Below are 18,871 nucleotides of genomic sequence, written 5' to 3'. Positions count from 1 at the left end.
AGCTACAGGTTGTGGTGACTAGCTACAGGTTGTGGTGACTAGCTACAGGTTGTGGTGACTAGCTACAGGTTGTGGTGACTAGCTACAGGTTGTGGTGACTAGCTACAGGTTGTGGTGACTAGCTACAGGTTGTCATGACTAGCTACAGGTTGTGGTGACTAGCTACAGGTTGTGGTGACTAGCTACAGGTTGTGGTGACTAGCTACAGGTTGTGGTGACTAGCTACAGGTTGTGGTGACTAGCTACAGGTTGTGGTGACTAGCTACAGGTTGTGGTGACTAGCTACAGGTTGTGGTGACTAGCTACAGGTTGTGGTGACTAGCTACAGGTTGTCATGACTAGCTACAGGTTGTGGTGACTAGCTACAGGTTGTGGTGACTAGCTACAGGTTGTGGTGACTAGCTACAGGTTGTGGTGACTAGCTACAGGTTGTGGTGACTAGCTACAGGTTGTCATGACTAGCTACAGGTTGTCATGACTAGCTACAGGTTGTGGTGACTAGCTACAGGTTGTCATGACTAGCTACAGGTTGTGGTGACTAGCTACAGGTTGTCAGGACTAGCTACAGGTTGTCATGACAAGCTACAGGTTGTCACGACTAGCTACAGGTTAGCACCACTAGCTACAGGTTGTCACGACTAGCTACAGGTTGTCGTGACTAGCTACAGGTTGTGGTGACTAGCTACAGGTTGTGGTGACTAGCTACAGGTTGTCATGACTAGCTACAGGTTGTCATGACTAGCTACAGGTTTTCATGACTAGCTACAGGTTGTGGTGACTAGCTACAGGTTGTCATGACTAGCTACAGGTTGTCATGACTAGCTACAGGTTGGCATGGTGACTAGCTACAGGTTGTGGTGACTAGCTACAGGTTGTCGTGACTAGCTACAGGTTGTGGTGACTAGCTACAGGTTGTCATGACTAGCTACAGGTTGTGGTGACTAGCTACAGGTTGTGGTGACTAGCTACAGGTTGTCGTGACTAGCTACAGGTTGTGGTGACTAGCTACAGGTTGTCATGACTAGCTACAGGTTGTGGTGACTAGCTACAGGTTGTCATGACTAGCTACAGGTTGTCATGACTAGCTACATGTTGTCATGATTAGCTACAGGTTGGCATGGCTAGCTACAGGTTGTGGTGACTAGCTACAGGTTGTGGTGACTAGCTACAGGTTGTCATGACTAGCTACAGGTTGTCATGACTAGCTACAGGTTTTCATGACTAGCTACAGGTTGTGGTGACTAGCTACAGGTTGTGGTGACTAGCTACAGGTTGTCGTGACTAGCTACAGGTTGTGGTGACTAGCTACAGGTTGTCATGACTAGCTACAGGTTGTGGTGACTAGCTACAGGTTGTCATGACTAGCTACAGGTTGTCATGACTAGCTACAGGTTGTCATGACTAGCTACAGGTTGTCATGACTAGCTACAGGTTGTCATGACTAGCTACAGGTTGTCATGACTAGCTACAGGTTGTCATGACTAGCTACAGGTTGGCATGACTAGCTACAGGTTGTCACGACTAGCTACAGGTTGTCACGACTAGCGACAGGTTGGCACGACTAGGTACAGGTTGTCATGACTAGCCTGTGAGGATCAGATTACCGTGGATCACAGTTCTACAGAGATATCTCTCCCTCCCGCAGAGTGGGAGACGTATAGACGGATTGATTGGGGGGGTTTATGACCTCACGCCCATCGTAAATTAGAAGGCAGCAGCCGAACTCCTTTCTGTTCTCTACCGTGAGAGACTGGAATTCCTGTGTGCCTTAGGAAGGGTTTACAGCCCAAAACTACAGAACATCAATTGAATGGACTTTGGGACATTATATTTCGTCAGCCAAAATGGTGGTAACAATGATGGATGGAATGAAAATGAAAATTGTTTTTGTTATGTTATGAAAAGTTAAATGACAACGTTCTAATGAAAACATTGTAACTTGAAGAGTTTTCACAATATGTACATGATGTTTACATACTGTGCGTTGCGTAGAAAATATCCAGATCAAAGAGAACGTTTTTGTAAAGATAAACTGTGAATATAGTTGTCTAAACTATATCAGAGTGTCATCCTGATACCTTGGCTTGTAATGAGCTACGCCCAGAGAGCCATGAAGACGGAAACGCCCCAGGGAGCCCAGAGAGCCATGAAGACGGAAACACCCCAGGGAGCCCAGAGAGCCATGAAGACAGAAACGCCCCAGGGAGCCCAGAGAGCCATGAAGGCAGAAACACCCCAGGGAGCCCAGAGAGCCATGAAGACAGAAACGCCCCAGGGAGCCCAGAGAGCCATGAAGACAGAAACGCCCCAGGGAGCCATGAAGACAGAAACGCCCCAGGGAGCCCAGAGAGCCATGAAGACAGAAACGCCCCAGGGAGCCCAGAGAGCCATGAAGACAGAAACGCCCCAGGGAGCCCAGAGAGCCATGAAGACAGAAACGCCCCAGGGAGCCCAGAGAGCCATGAAGACGGAAACGCCCCTATGTAACCCGGGGGTATAAAACCTGTAACCTCTTAAGGCTAGGGGGCACTATTTTCATTTTTGGAAAAATAATTTCCCCAAAGTAAACGGGCTATTTCTAAGGACCAGATGCTAGAATATGCATATACTTGACAGCTTAGGATAGAAAACACTCTAAAGTTTCCAAAACTGTAAAAATATTATCTGTGGGTATAACAGAACTGATATTGTAGGCGAAAGCCTGAGAAAAATCTAATCAGGAAGTGACTCTTATTTTGAAACCTCTGCGTTCCTATGCATCCCTATTGACCATTGAAATTGATATCAACCAGATTCCTTTTTCTATGGCTTCCCTAATGTGTCTACAGTCACTAGACATAGTTTCAGGCTTTTATTTTGAAAAATTAGCGTGAACGACAACATTGCGTCAGTGGTCAGGTGGTGGCTCTCAGAGTGATTTGTGCTTAATAGACAAATGCGGCCATTCCTCTTGCTCCTACTGAAAGCCAATTGTCCTGGTTGATATATTATCGAATAGATATTTGAAAAACACCTTGAGGATTGATTATAAAAAACGTTTGCCATGTTTCTGTCGATATTATGGATCTAATTTGGAATATTTTTCGGCGTTGTCGTGACGACAGCTTCCGGGTGGATTTCTCAACAAAACGTGAAGAACAAACGGAGGTATTTCAGCTATAAAAATAATCGTTATGGAACAAAATTAACATTTGCTATCTAACTGGGAGTCTCGTGAGTGAAAACATCCGAAGCTCATCAAAGGTAAACGATTTAATTTGATTTGAACAGACCACTGACATCGTGTGGACAATCAGAGACTTCCATCGGTCGTTGGCTAAACCTCGGTCGTTGGCTAAACCTCGGTCGTTGGCTAAACCTCGGTCGTTGGCTAAGTCCCACGGACGTCCCGGTTGTGGCCGGTTACGACAGAGCCTGGGCGCAAACCCACAGTCTCTGGTGGCACAGCTGGCGCTGCAGTACAGCGCCCTTAACCACTGCGCCACCCGGGAGGCCCCCAAATCAAGGAATATTACTGAGAAATGTGAAGATTGTGGTTCGCATCCATTTAAAATAATCCAATGTTTTACAGTTATGCAATTAGCAAAATGGTACAATTAGCAAAATGGTACAATTAGCAAAATGGTGCAATTAGCACAATGGTACAATTAGCACACTGGTACAATTAGCACAATGGTACAATTAGCACAATGGTACAATTAGCACAATTAGCACAATGGTACAATTAACACAATGGTACAATTAGCACACTGGTACAATTAGCACAATGGTACAATTAGCACAATGGTACAATTAGCACAATTAGCACAATGGTACAATTAACGCACTGGTACAATTAGCACACTGGTACAATTAGCACACTGGTACAATTAGCACACTGGTACAATTAGCACAATGGTACAATTAGCACAATTAGCACAATGGTACAATTAACGCACTGGTACAATTAGCACACTGGTACAATTAGCACACTGGTACAATTAGCACAATGGTACAATTAGCGCACTGGTACAATTAGCACAATGGTACAATTAGCACAATGGTACAATTAGCACAATGGTACAATTAGCACAATGGTACAATTAGCACACTGGTACAATTAGCACAATGGTACAATTAGCACAATGGTACAATTAGCACAATGGTACAATTAGCACAATGGTACAATTAGCACAATTAGCACAATTAGCACAATGGTACAATTAGCACACTGGTACAATTAGCACACTGGTACAATTAGCACACTGGTACAATTAGCACAATGGTACAATTAGCACAATGGTACAATTAGCACAATGGTACAATTAGCACAATGGTACAATTAGCACAATGGTACAATTAGCACAATGGTACAATTAATGCACTGGTACAATTAGCACAATGGTACAATTAGCACAATGGTACAATTAGCACACTGGTACAATTAGCACAATGGTACAATTAGCACAATGGTACAATTAGCACAATGGTACAATTAGCACAATGGTACAATTAACGCACTGGTACAATTAGCACACTGGTACAATTAGCACAATGGTACAATTAGCACAATGGTACAATTAGCACAATTAGCACAATGGTACAATTAGCGCACTGGTACACACCAGAAATCGTCACCATAAAAATAATACAAATTATCCCGAGTCTTAACAGCATAGAAAATTCACCACTATGACATACAACTGTATATCAGTAGATCCGTTTACCAATGACTCCATGATCCAAGTTTTAAACCCAGCTTTTATTCTTCCCAGTGCGCCAACTCCCGCTGTCTCTTATCGTCACATGTCATCACTGTATGATATGAGCACCGCCCCTGTGTCGCTCCTCTGTGAACTCTCCGCCGTCTGACGAACGGAATAACACCGTTTCTCTGTAACATCCACCTACAGTATAATAATAAAACATATAATAATAATTAATTAATAATTATTATATATTAAAACATATCAACAAGAAACAATCAACACATGGTCATTTAATTCACACAGTAACATTCATTTAGTCAATTCGAGTTTTAGTCAGTATTCACCCCTCTCCTGGCTTCGGTGACCCATCTGTGAGAATGTCTCTTCCCCAGACATTTGTATTTATTATGGACCCCCCCCCTCCATTGCTACAGATAAGGTGTGTTTTGACTATCAGTGGTCTGCCATCCAAACAATGTCATAAATGATGATTGAGTCATCACACTATTCATCACACCCACGCCAGCCAGTCACCAGTATCACCATCTCACTCTTCCACTATAGGCACGTGACAAATACAATTTAATTTGGAGAGAGAGAGAGAGAGAGAGAGAGAGAGAGAGAGAGAGAGAGAGAGAGGGAGGGTGATAGAGAGAGAGAGAAGACAGGCTATGTGCTCACTGCCCACAAAATGAGGTGGAAACTGAGCTGCACTTCCTAACCTCTTGCCCAATGTATGACCATATTAGAGAGACATATTTCCCCCAGATCACACAGATCCACAAAGAATTCGAAAACATATCCAATTTTGAAAAACTCCCATATCTACTGGGTGAAATTCCACAGTGTGCCATCACAGCAGCAAGATTTGTGACCTGTTGCCACGAGAAAAGGGCAACCAGTGAAGAACAAACACCATTGTAAATACAACCCATATTTATGCTTATTTATTTTATCTTGTGTCCTTTAATTATTTGTACATTGTGTGTATATATATATATATATATATATATATATATATATATATAATATGACATTTGTAATGTCTTTACTGTTTTGAAACTGTTGTATGTGTAATGTTTACTGTTAATTTTTGTTGTTTTTCACTTTATATATTCACTTTGTATGTTGTCTACCTCACTTGCTTTGGCAATGTTAACACATGTTTCCCATGCCAATAAAGCCCTTGAATTGAATTGAATTGAATTGAATTGAGAGAGGAGGAGAGGGAGGGTGAGAGAGAGAGAGAGAGAGAGCGGGGGAGAGGAGCGGGAGGGTGATAGAGAGAGAGAGAGAGGGGGGGATTGGCAGTAAAGAGAGGGAGGGGAGAAGAGAGGGAAAGTAGGTATAAGGAAGAGCTACTGATTGCAACTCTCAATCGATACTCTAAATAAACTGAGGTAAATAATCTTCAGTAGAGACCTAGTTCAGATGTAATTTAATGTGGACTGTAATTCGATGCTGATGCTACTATTCAATAGAGGGCACCTTGGAGGTAACAGCTTCCTCATATCTCTCTCTCTCCTCCCCCCCTCTCTCTCCTCTCTCCCCCTCTCATTCGTGATCATCTCTCTCTCTCCTCTCCTCCCCCTCTCATTCTCGATCATCTCTCTCTCCTCTCTCCCCCTCTCATTCTCGATCATCTCTCTCTCTCCTCTCTCCCCCTCTCATTCTCGATCATCTCTCTCCCCCTCTCATTCTCGATCATCTCTCTCCCCCTCTCATTCTCGATCATCTCTCTCCCCCTCTCATTCTCGATCATCTCTCTCCAACCTCTCATTCTCGATCATCTCTCTTCCCCTCTCATTCTCGATCATCTCTCTCTCCTCTCTCCCCCTCTCATTCTCGATCATCTCTCTGTCCTCTCTCCCCCTCTCATTCTCGATCATCTCTCTCTCCTCTCTCCCCCTCTCATTCTCGATCATCTCTCTGTCCTCTCTCCCCCTCTCATTCTCGATGATCTCTCTCTCGATATCTCTCTCTCTCCTCTCCCCCCTCTCTCTCCTCTCTCCCCCTCTCATTCTCGATCATCTCTCTCCCGCTCTCATTCTCGATAATCTCTCTCCTCTCTCCCCCTCTCATTCTCAATCATCTCTCTCTCCTCTCTCCCCCTCTCATTCTCAATCATCTCTCTCCTCTCCTCCCCCTCTCATTCTCAATCATCTCTCTCCTCTCCTCCCCCTCTCATTCTCGATCATCTCTCTCTCCTCTCCCCCTCTCATTCTCGATCCTCTCTCTCTCCTCTCTCCCCCTCTCATTCTCGATCATCTCTCTCTCCTCTCTCCCCCTCTCATTCTCGATCATCTCTCTCTCCTCTCCTCCCCCTCTCATTCTCGATCATCTCTCTCTCCTCTCCCCCTCTCATTCTCGATCCTCTCTCTCTCCTCTCTCCCCCTCTCATTCTCGATCATCTCTCTCCTCTCTCCCCCTCTCATTCTCGATCATCTCTCTCTCCTCTCTCCCCCTCTCATTCTCGATCATCTCTCTCTCTCCTCTCTCCCCCTCTCATTCTCGATCATCTCTCTCTCCTCTCCTCCCCCTCTCATTCTCGATCATCCCTCTCTGTCCTCCCCCTCTTTTGTACCTTATCTTCTGTTGTGACTTTACATTCATTAGAATGATGACTGTTATTTATCTTCGTCAACTAAATATGTTTAATTGTTACCTGATGTAAGGGTTTTCCTGTGGTGAAGGAAAAGCGGACCAAAATGCAGAGTGGTGGTTATTCGTGTTCTTTAATAAAGGAACTAGACATGAAATAACTAACAAAACAATAAATGTACGAAAACCTAAACAATCCTATCTGGTGCAAACACAGAGACCGGAACAATCACCCACAAACACACAGTGAAACCCAGGCTACCCAAGTATGATTCTCAATCAGAGACAACTAATGACACCTGCCTCTGATTGAGAACCATACTAGGCCGAAACATAGAAATACCCCAAAACATAGAAAAACAAACATAGACTGCCCACCCAACTCACGCCCTGACCATACTAATTAAATACAAAACAAAGGAAATAAAGGTCAGAACGTGACACCTGATTAAATTAACCAAGTCACAATTAACTCATTAGGATTTGGGGAACCGCAAGAGCATTTTATTTTTAGAGTAACAATCTCCCGAATGAAACTCTGTTATGTCCATAACCAGTCAACATATTAATCATAACCTCGTATCCTATCATCATTTTGAACAGTCATATTCTCCTTGCATCTGCAAAACCCTGAGCCTTACTTATAAATTCAGTACTACACAAATTGGTTTAGTAATTTATTTACTAGCTAACTAAATGGTAACAAACCGTAAACATACACACGTAATACGTTAGAAACAGGTCCCTAGTGGACTGACAACAATATGGCTGCTTGTTATACGAAAGACATGGAGAGGACATTATTACTATTATCATTATTATCATTATTACTATTATCATTATTATTATTATTATCATTATTACTATTATCATTATTATTATTATTATCATTATTACTATTATCATTATTATTACTATTATCATTATTACTATTATCATTATTTCTATTATCATTAACATCATTATTACTATTATCATTATTATCATTATTATCATTATTACTATTATCATTATTATCATTATTACTATTATCATTATTATCATTATTACTATTATCATTATTATCATTATTACTATTATCATTAACATCATTATTACTATTATCATTATTATCATTATTACTATTATCATTATTATCATTATTACTATTATCATTATTATCATTATTACTATTATCATTATTACTATTATCATTATTATCATTATTACTATTATCATTATTATCATTATTACTATTATCATTATTCATTATTATCATTATTATTATTATTATCATTATTACTATTATCATTATTATCATTATTACTATTATCATTATTACTATTATCATTATTACTATTATCATTATTATCATTATTACTATTATCATTATTACTATTATCATTATTATCATTATTACTATTATCATTATTATCATTATTACTATTATCATTATTATCGTTATTACTATTATCATTATTATCATTATTACTATTATCATTATTATCATTATTATCATTATTATCATTATTACTATTATCATTATTATCATTATTATCTTATTATCATTATTATCATTATTACTATTATCACTATTACTATTATCATTATTATCATTATTATCATTATCATTATTATCATTATTACTATTATCATTATTATCATTATTACTATTATCATTATCACTATTACTATTATCATTATTATCATTATCATTATTACTATTATCATTATTATCATTATCACTATTACTATTATCATTATTATCATTATCACTATTACTATTATCATTATTATCATTATCATTATTACTATTATCATTATTATCATTATCATTATTACTATTATCATTATTATCGTTATTACTATTATCATTATCATTATTACTATTATCATTATTATCATTATCATTATTACTATTATCATTATTATCGTTATTACTATTATCGTTATTACTATTATCATTATTATCATTATTACTATTATCATTATTACTATTATCATTATTATCATTATTACTATTATCATTATTATCATTATTACTATTATCATTATTACTATTATCATTATTATCATTATTATCATTATTACTATTATCATTATTATTACTATTATCGTCATTATCATTATTACTATTAATATACATTGAGCAGGCTTCATGTCTGATCAGAATACATTGTAAATGCCCCCACATAAACTCAAAGAATGAAATTACATTTTCAGCTATTTAATTGGAAAAATGCTCTCTTTGATTAATATGAAATGTAGCTGGAAGGTGGAAGAGATGTTTCAGTTGTAGATAGATGTTGCTCTCTAAGCTGTGGGTCTGTTCCTTCCTCTTGCCGCTGTCTCGTCCTCTTGCTCTCTCATCACGTAACATCAGCTGTAGAACATTATGGCAAGAACATCGAGAACAGAAAACATCTCTGGTATTTATTTATTATTTATGACCTGCATCACCGTATCATCTAAATAAATAATGTTCTCTTTTTTATTTTATTTTATTTTACAACTGTGAAGTTTTAAGGTTTGTTTGCTTGTAAATAACTGGTTTCCATGATAATGGGGTCTGTAGTAAACAGTTCTCCACACAGTGATAAACAGATAAACAGTGGAAATAATCGTAATTATGGTGTGTGTGTGTGTGTGTGTGTGTGTGTGTGTGTGTGTGTGTGTGTGTGTGTGTGTGTGTGTGTGTGTGTGTGTGTGTGTGTGTGTGCGTTAGAATGCTTTTTCCCTCTGCGGAGGGTTCTGGGTAACATCATTTGTTAGCACACCCGCTGATTCCACAGGTCTTTGAAGTTCCTCATAGAGTGTTACCACGCCAACCCGTAAAGTAAACTAAGAAACTATCCAGGAACTTCAATAGAAAGATATATAAATATTTTAAAAACGAGGTATTATTAAAATAGGTCAAGTCAGTTAGGAACACATTCTTATTTACAATGACGGCCTACCGGTGAACAGTGGGGTTAACGGCCTTGTTCAGGGGGCAGAGCGACAGATTATTACCCCGTAAGGTCGGGATTAGATTCAGCAACTTTTTAGTTACTGGCCCAACACGTTAACCACCTGCCTCCTCTACACTCTAACCACTAGGCTACCCTGCCTCCTCTACACTCTAACCACTAGGCTACCTGCCTCCTCTACACTCTAACCACTAGTCTACCTGCCTCCTCTACACTCTAACCACTAGGCTACCTGCCTCCTCTACACTCTAACCACTAGTCTACCTGCCTCTTCTACACTCTAACCACTAGACTACCTGCCTCCTCTACACTCTAACCACTAGGCTACCTGCCTCCTCTATACTCTAACCACTAGGCTACCTGCCTCCTCTACACTCTAACCACTAGTCTACCTGCCTCCTCTACACTCTAACCACTAGTCTACCTGCCTCCTCTACACTCTAACCACTAGTCTACCTGCCTCCTTCTACACTCTAACCACTAGACTACCTGCCTCCTCTACACTCTAACCACTAGTCTACCTGCCGCTTCTACACTCTAACCACTAGACTACCTGCCTCCTCTACACTCTAACCACTAGGCTACCTGCCTCCTCTACACTCTAACCACTAGGCTACCTGCCTCCTCTACACTCTAACCACTAGACTACCTGCCTCCTCTACACTCTAACCACTAGGCTACCTGCCTCCTCTATACTCTAACCACTAGTCTACCTGCCTCCTCTGCACTCTAACCACTAGACTACTGCCTCCTCTACACTCTAACCACTAGGCTACCTGCCTCCTCTACACTCTAACCACTAGGCTACCTGCCTCCTCTATACTCTAACCACTAGGCTACCTGCCTCCTCTACACTCTAACCACTAGACTACCTGCCTCCTCTACACTCTAACCACTAGGCTACCTGCCTCCTCTATACTCTAACCACTAGTCTACCTGCCTCCTCTACACTCTAACCACTAGACTACCTGCCTCCTCTACACTCTAACCACTAGGCTACCTGCCTCCTCTACACTCTAACCACTAGGCTACCTGCCTCCTCTACACTCTAACCACTAGGCTACCTGCCTCCTCTACCTCTAACCACTAGTCTACCTGCCTCCTCTACACTCTAACCACTAGACTACCTGCCTCCTCTACACTCTAACCACTAGGCTACCTGCCTCCTCTACACTCTAACCACTAGGCTACCTGCCTCCTCTACACTCTAACCACTAGTCTACCTGCCTCCTCTACACTCTAACCACTAGTCTACCTGCCTCCTCTACACTCTAACCACTAGACTACCTGCCTCCTCTACACTCTAACCACTAGGCTACCTGCCTCCTCTACACTCTAACCACTAGACTACCTGCCTCCTCTACACTCTAACCACTAGGCTACCTGCCTCTATACTCTAACCACTAGGCTACCTGCCTCCTCTACACTCTAACCACTAGACTACCTGCCTCCTCTACACTCTAACCACTAGGCTACCTGCCTCCTCTATACTCTAACCACTAGGCTACCTGCCTCCTCTACACTCTAACCACTAGACTACCTGCCTCCTCTACACTCTAACCACTAGGCTACCTGCCTCCTCTATACTCTAACCACTAGTCTACCTGCCTCCTCTACACTCTAACCACTAGACTACCTGCCTCCTCTACACTCTAACCACTAGGCTACCTGCCTCCTCTACACTCTAACCACTAGGCTATCTGCCTCCTCTACACTCTAACCACTAGGCTACCTTCCTCCTCTATACTCTAACCACTAGGCTACCTGCCTCCTCTACACTCTAACCACTAGACTACCTGCCTCCTCTACACTCTAACCACTAGGCTACCTGCCTCCTCTACACTCTAACCACTAGGCTACCTGCCTCCTCTACACTCTAACCACTAGGCTATCTGCCTCCTCTACACTCTAACCACTAGACTACCTGCCTCCTCTACACTCTAACCACTAGGCTACATGCCTCCTCTACACTCTAACCACTAGTCTACACTGCCCTGCCTCCTCTACACTCTAACCACTAGGCTACCTGCCTCCTCTACACTCTAACCACTAGGCTACCTGCCTCCTCTACACTCTAACCACTAGGCTACCTGCCTCCTCTACACTCTAACCACTAGGCTACCTGCCTCCTCTACACTCTAACCACTAGGCTACCTGCCTCCTCTACACTCTAACCACTAGGCTACCTGCCTCCTCTACACTCTAACCACTAGGCTACCTGCCTCCTCTACACTCTAACCACTAGGCTACCTGCCTCCTCTACACTCTAACCACTAGACTACCTGCCTCCTCTACACTCTAACCACTAGGCTACCTGCCTCCTCTACACTCTAACCACTAGGCTACCTGCCTCCTCTACACTCTAACCACTAGGCTACCTGCCTCCTCTACACTCTAACCACTAGGCTACCTGCCTCCTCTACACTCTAACCACTAGACTACCTGCCTCCTCTACACTCTAACCACTAGGCTACCTGCCTCCTCTACACTCTAACCACTAGACTACCTGCCTCCTCTACACTCTAACCACTAGGCTACCTGCCTCCTCTACACTCTAACCACTAGGCTACCTGCCTCCTCTACACTCTAACCACTAGGCTACCTGCCTCCTCTACACTCTAACCACTAGTCTACCTGCCTCCTCTACACTCTAACCACTAGGCTACCTGCCTCCTCTACACTCTAACCACTAGGCTACCTGCCTCCTCCACTCTAACCACTAGTCTACCTGCCTCCTCTACACTCTAACCACTAGGCTACCTGCCTCCTCTACACTCTAACCACTAGTCTACCTGCCTCCTCTACACTCTAACCACTAGGCTACCTGCCTCCTCTACACTCTAACCACTAGGCTACCTGCTCCCTCTACACTCTAACCACTAGTCTACCTGCCTCCTCTACACTCTAACCACTAGGCTACCTGCCTCCTCTACACTCTAACCACTAGGCTACCTGCCTCCTCTACACTCTAACCACTAGGCTACCTGCCTCCTCTACACTCTAACCACTAGGCTACCTGCCTCCTCTACACTCTAACCACTAGGCTACCTGCCTCCTCTACACTCTAACCACTAGGCTACCTGCCTCCTCTACACTCTAACCACTAGGCTACCTGCCTCCTCTACACTCTAACCACTAGTCTACCTGCCTCCTCTACACTCTAACCACTAGGCTACCTGCCTCCTCTACACTCTAACCACTAGGCTACCTGCCTCCTCTACACTCTAACCACTAGGCTACCTGCCTCCTCTACACTCTAACCACTAGGCTACCTGCCTCCTCTACACTCTAACCACTAGGCTACCTGCCTCCTCTACACTCTAACCACTAGACTACCTGCCTCCTCTACACTCTAACCACTAGGCTACCTGCCTCCTCTACACTCTAACCACTAGGCTACCTGCCTCCTCTACACTCTAACCACTAGACTACCTGCCTCCTCTACACTCTAACCACTAGACTACCTGCCTCCTCTACACTCTAACCACTAGGCTACCTGCCTCCTCTACACTCTAACCACTAGGCTACCTGCCTCCTCTACACTCTAACCACTAGACTACCTGCCTCCTCTACACTCTAACCACTAGACTACCTGCCTCCTCTACACTCTAACCACTAGGCTACCTGCCTCCTCTACACTCTAACCACTAGGCTACCTGCCTCCTCTACACTCTAACCACTAGACTACCTGCCTCCTCTACACTCTAACCACTAGGCTACCTGCCTCCTCTACACTCTAACCACTAGGCTACCTGCCTCCTCTACACTCTAACCACTAGGCTACCTGCCTCCTCTACACTCTAACCACTAGGCTACCTGCCTCCTCTACACTCTAACCACTAGGCTACCTGCCTCCTCTACACTCTAACCACTAGGCTACCTGCCTCCTCTACACTCTAACCACTAGGTTACCTGCCTCCTCTACACTCTAACCACTAGACTACCTGCCTCCTCTACACTCTAACCACTAGTCTACCTGCCTCCTCTACACTCTAACCACTAGTCTACCTGCCTCCTCTACACTCTAACCACTAGTCTACCTGCCTCCTCTACACTCTAACCACTAGGCTACCTGCCTCCTCTACACTCTAACCACTAGGCTACCTGCCTCCTCTACACTCTAACCACTAGGCTACCTGCCTCCTCTACACTCTAACCACTAGGTTACCTGCCTCCTCTACACTCTAACCACTAGACTACCTGCCTCCTCTACACTCTAACCACTAGGCTACCTGCCTCCTCTACACTCTAACCACTAGGCTACCTGCCTCCTCTACACTCTAACCACTAGACTACCTGCCTCCTCTACACTCTAACCACTAGGCTACCTGCCTCCTCTACACTCTAACCACTAGGCTACCTGCCTCCTCTACACTCTAACCACTAGGTTACCTGCCTCCTCTACACTCTAACCACTAGGTTACCTGCCTCCTCTACACTCTAACCACTAGTCTACCTGCCTCCTCTACACTCTAACCACTAGGCTACCTGCCTCCTCTACACTCTAACCACTAGACTACCTGCCTCCTCTACACTCTAACCACTAGGCTACCTGCCTCCTCTACACTCTAACCACTAGGCTACCTGCCTCCTCTACACTCTAACCACTAGGTTACCTGCCTCCTCTACACTCTAACCACTAGGTTACCTGCCTCCTCTACACTCTAACCACTAGACTACCTGCCTCCTCTACACTCTAACCACTAGTCTACCTGCCTCCTCTACACTCTAACCACTAGACTACCTGCCTCCTCTACACTCTAACCACTAGGCTACCTGCCTCCTCTACACTCTAACCACTAGGTTACCTGCCTCCTCTACACTCTAACCACTAGGTTACCTGCCTCCTCTACACTCTAACCACTAGGCTACCTGCCTCCTCTACACTCTAACCAATAGTCTACCTGCCTCCTCTACACTCTAACCACTAGGTTACCTGCCTCCTCTACACTCTAACCACTAGGCTACCTGCCTCCTCTACACTCTAACCACTAGTCTACCTGCCTCCTCTACACTCTAACCACTAGGCTACCTGCCTCCTCTACACTCTAACCACTAGGCTACCTGCCTCCTCTACACTCTAACCACTAGTCTACCTGCCTCCTCTACACTCTAACCACTAGACTACCTGCCTCCTCTACACTCTAACCACTAGGCTACCTGCCTCCTCTACACTCTAACCACTAGGCTACCTGTTGCCATCATCACAAATGATCTGGTTCTGTATTGCAGCACCCTGCCCTACCCAACTCGCCTGGCTGAATTAGATAGAGAAGAGTGGAGGAGAGGAGAGGTTTACGTCTCCATCTGTATACATCTGGTTTGTTGGTTTCATCAAGGGCTCCTTCCCTTCATGCTGAAAATATAGCCGTCTTTGTTTGGCTTCAGAGGGAGAAATCGGTTTCAATGAAACAGTGTTCGTTCTGTCTCAACTCACACACACCAGACCAGCAGCCTGTCTAGCTAATCCTAACACTTCAAACACTGACCGACTAGACCAGCCTGTCCTCTAAATATATACCTGCACCAGGGGGCCTGTCCTCTCCCTGTATACCTGCACCAGGGGGCCTGTCCTCTCCCTGTATACCTGCACCAGGGGGCCTATCTTCTCCCTATATACCTGCACCAGGGGGCCTGTCCTCTCCCTGTATACCTGCACCAGGGGGCCTATCTTCTCCCTATATACCTGCACCAGGGGCCTATCCTCTCCCTATATACCTGCACCAGGGGGCCTATCTTCTCCCTATATACCTGCACCAGGGGCCTATCCTCTCCCTGTATACCTGCACCAGGGGGCCTGTCCTCTCCCTGTATACCTGCACCAGGGGGCCTATCTTCTCCCTATATACCTGCACCAGGGGCCTATCCTCTCCCTGTATACCTGCACCAGGGGGCCTATCTTCTCCCTATATACCTGCACCAGGGGCCTATCCTCTCCCTGTATACCTGCACCAGGGGGCCTATCTTCTCTCTATATACCTGCACCAGGGGCCTATCCTCTCCCTATATACCTGCACCAGGGGGCCTGTCCTCTCTCTGTATACATACCTGCACCAGGGGGCCTGTCCTCTCCCTATATACCTGCACCAGGGGGCCTGTCCTCTCTCTGTATACATACCTGCACCAGGGGCCTGTCCTCTCCCTGTATACATACCTGCACCAGGAGGCCTGTCCTCTCCCTGTATACATACCTGCACCAGGAGGCCTGTCCTCTCCCTGTATACATACCTGCACCAGGAGGCCTGTCCTCTCCCTGTATACATACCTGCACCAGGAGGCCTGTCCTCTCCCTGTATACATACCTGCACCAGGAGGCCTGTCCTCTCCCTGTATACATACCTGCACCAGGAGGCCTGTCCTCTCCCTGTATACATACCTGCACCAGGGGCCTGTCCTCTCCCTATATACCTGCACCAGGGGGCCTGTTCTCTCCCTATATACCTGCACCAGGGGGCCTGTTCTCTCCCTGTATACATACCTGCACCAGGAGCCATGGTTTTAAGGAAGGGATATAGATCTGCTCTACAGGTTCAGAGAAGGAAGGTAGAGTCAGAATGTATTCTAAACTCTATGGTTCTAGGTCCAAGCATTCTGTTCTCTGACTGGGACATAATCATTACTATGATTCTTTTTATTATCGTGATTTCCTTCATCATTGTGGCCAAGACTGGTTTCCAGGGCAGTCTCTTTTCTGTCAAATCTGGATACATCTCTCTCCCCCTCTCTCTATACCTCTCTCCTCCTCTCTCTACCTCTCCCCTCCTCTATACCTCTCTCCCCCTCTCTACCTCTCCCCTCTCTACCTCTCCCCTCACTCTATACCTCTCTCCCCTCTCTCTACCTCTCTCCCCTCTCTCTATACCTCTCTCCCTACTCTACCTCTCCCCTCACTCTATACCTCTCTCTCCCTCTCTCTACCTCTCCCCCTCACTCTATACCTCTCTCTCCCCCTCTCTCTACCTCTCCCCTCTCTCTACCTCTCCCCTCACTCTACCTCTCTCCTCCTCTCTACCTCTCTCCACTAGGGCTCTCTACCTCTCCCCCTCTCTCTACCTCTCCCCTCACTCTATACCTCTCTCCCCTCTCTCTACCTCTCCCCTCTCTCTACCTCTCCCCTCACTCTATACCTCTCTCCTCCTCTCTCTACCTCTCCCCTCACTCTATACCTCTCCCTCTCTACCTCTCCCTCACTCTATACCTCTCTCCCCCTCTCTCTACCTCTCCCCCTCTCTCTACCTCTCCCCCTCTCTACCTCTCCCTCACTCTATACCTCTCTCCCCCTCTCTAGATAGACCTCTCCCCTCACTCTATACCTCTCCCTCCTCTCTCCTCTCCCCTCTCTCTACCTCTCCCCTCTCTCTACCTCTCCCTCACTCTATACCTCTCTCCCCCCTCTCTCTACCTCTCCCTCACTCTATACCTCTCTCCTCCTCTCTCTACCTCTCCCCTCACTCTATACCTCCCTCTCCCCTCCTCTATACTCCCCCTCTCTACCTCTCCCCCTCACTCTATACCTCTCTCCCCCTCTACCTCTCCTCACTCTATACCTCTCTCTCCTCTCTCTACTACTCCCCTCACTTCTATACCTCTCTCCCTCACTCTACCTCTCCTCACTCTATACCACTCTCCCCTCTCCTACCTCTCCCCTCATCTATACCTCTCTCCTCCTCTCTACCTCTCCCTCACTCTATACCTCTCCCCTCTCTACCTCTCCCCTCACTCTATACTCCCTCTCTACCTCTCCCTCTCTCTATACCTCTCTCATCCTCTCTCTCCTACCTCTCCCTCCTCTCACCTATACCCCTCTCTCTACCTCCTCTCCCCTCACTCTATACCTCTCTCTCATCCTCTCTCTACCTCTCCCTCCTCTCTACCTCTCTCACTCTCTACCTCCTCCCTCACTCTATACCTCTCTCCCCCTCTCTCTACCTCTCCCCTCACTCTATACCTCTCTCCCTCTCTCTACCTCTCCCTCACTCTATACCTCTACCTCTCTCTACCTCACTCTACCTCTCCTCCTCCTCTCTCTACCTCTCCTCACTCTATACCTCTCTCATCCTCTCTACCCTCCTCACTCTATACCTCTCTCCCCCTCTCTCTACCTCTCCCTCACTCTATACCTCTCTCCTCCCTCTCTCTACCTCTCCCCTCACTCTATACCTCTCTCCCCTCTCTACCTCTCCCCCTCCTCTATACCTCCTCTCTCTACCTCTCCCCTATCTACCTCTCCCCTCTCTCTACCTCTCCCCTATCTCTCTACCTCTCCCCTCTCTACCTCTCCCTCTCCTCTATACCTCTATCTCCCCTACTCTACCTCTCCTCCCCTCTACCTCTCCTCTGCTCTACCTCTCCTCCTATCTCTACCTCTCCCCTCTCTCTACCTCTCCCCTATCTCTACCTCTCCCCTCTACCTCTACCTCCCCTATCTCTATACCTCTCCCCCTATCTCTACCTCTCTCCCTATCTCTACCTCTCCCTATCTCTACCTCTCCCCCTATCTCTACCTCTCCCCCTATCTCTATACCTCTCCCTATCTCTAGGGGGCTCCCTATCTCTACCTCTCCCCCTCTCTCTACCTCTCCCCTCCTCTCTACCTCTCCCCTATCTCTACCTCTCCCCCTCTCTCTACCTCCC

General features: G+C 45.3%; 1 long non-coding RNA gene across 2 annotated transcripts; it reads left to right on the top strand.

Annotated features, from left to right (window-relative positions):
• The first annotated feature begins 467 nt into the window (after window positions 1–467).
• Window positions 468–1,430, top strand: LOC127916145 (uncharacterized). 2 transcript variants are annotated; one of them, XR_008093612.1, is made up of 3 exons: window positions 468–748; window positions 1,112–1,171; window positions 1,272–1,430. It is a non-coding gene; the product is annotated as an uncharacterized LOC127916145 (long non-coding RNA). The 2 variants fall into 2 exon arrangements; XR_008093617.1 differs by lacking the exon at window positions 468–748 and adding an exon at window positions 779–828.
• The last annotated feature ends 17,441 nt before the right edge of the window (window positions 1,431–18,871 follow it).

The sequence above is a fragment of the Oncorhynchus keta genome, chromosome 4 (genome assembly GCF_023373465.1).
Source record: "Oncorhynchus keta strain PuntledgeMale-10-30-2019 chromosome 4, Oket_V2, whole genome shotgun sequence".
Classification (NCBI taxonomy): Eukaryota; Metazoa; Chordata; class Actinopteri; order Salmoniformes; family Salmonidae; genus Oncorhynchus; species Oncorhynchus keta.
The sequence above is the reverse complement of the archived record's forward strand: the minus strand, read 5'-3'. Positions and strand labels throughout refer to the sequence as shown.